This window comes from Diabrotica virgifera, chromosome 9 (assembly GCF_917563875.1).
Source record: "Diabrotica virgifera virgifera chromosome 9, PGI_DIABVI_V3a".
NCBI lineage: Eukaryota > Metazoa > Arthropoda > Insecta > Coleoptera > Chrysomelidae > Diabrotica > Diabrotica virgifera.
In genome coordinates, this window is record NC_065451.1 from 88,828,238 (window position 1) to 88,829,365 (window position 1,128).

General features: G+C 31.9%; 1 long non-coding RNA gene across 1 annotated transcript; it reads left to right on the forward strand.

Annotated features, from left to right (window-relative positions):
• Positions 1-320: 320 nt before the first annotated feature.
• On the forward strand, positions 321-555 carry LOC126892534 (uncharacterized). The gene is made up of 2 exons (XR_007700895.1): positions 321-426; positions 488-555. It is a non-coding gene; the product is annotated as an uncharacterized LOC126892534 (long non-coding RNA).
• The last annotated feature ends 573 nt before the right edge of the window (positions 556-1,128 follow it).

Here is a 1,128-nt window from a genome sequence, read left to right on the forward strand (position 1 = left end):
CCCTCCCTGCGGTCGGGCCATAAACTTTACCTTCAGGATTAAATGTACTACTTCAGTCCCGCGGTATATAATGTACTATTATTTACCTGTTTTGAAATTTTTAATCTTTTAAATCTAATGTTATTTATTTGTTTGTAATATTTACGTTTAATTGTTTGTAACATTGTACTATTTATCGTTTTCATAATATGTATTTTAAATTATCCCGCTATTTCATAGAACTAGTGTCATTACACCGTTGGTAATTGCTAATTAATTATATCGTTTTAAACAACCATGTATTTCGAATAAAATTGTTGGTTAGGTGTTGTTTGCATATACTTAGATCTATTATGAATTTTAAAAATATGTTGTGTATATACATGTACATTGTTACTAGTTTCTTTGTCTTCCACCCAAATCCCTGAGTATTTTGCTATTATTTGGGTGAGTTTTGTTATAATTTATAGTAAGTTCCATCAGTCATTGTTTGTTCTATATTTTTTAGTTACTCTGATGAAGTCTATAAGCATAGACGAAAGCTTAGACCATTAATAAAAAGGCACATCCTACGAAGCACCCGAGTTTTATTTTGCTTCCTCAGTAATAAAAAGGGTATCTCCCAGTGTTATCTCTTCTTATATATATATATATATATATATATATATATATATATATATATATATATATATATATATATATTGATACATGTATCCATGTGACTTCCAAAGTAGATTCTCGTAATACGTTGTTACTTCATATATACCGTTATGACTTCCGATTTCGGAAGTCACAACGTTTTGCCTATATTTTTACGAATTTGGCTACTAGATGGTATCAGAAGGCTTATATTAAAAATTTCGCTGGAAGTCATATCGTATCTAACATACTCATAAGATCAGATTTTAGTTCGACGGTATATCACCAGCGCTAGTGTCGCTCCCGTGCTACTATACAGGCTATGTACACAACGCGTAGCGTCTTCCGTATACCACACCGCTCGGTGTGACTTCCGTTTTTTGGCAACCCTGTGTAACGGTTTCCAGACATTTATCTGTTGTAGATTCGCGGTCCTAATCGTACTTAGTGTTTTGTGTGCCTTTTATTTTTAAACATGAATAATAGCAGATCTGCTTTACTTTTAAAGTT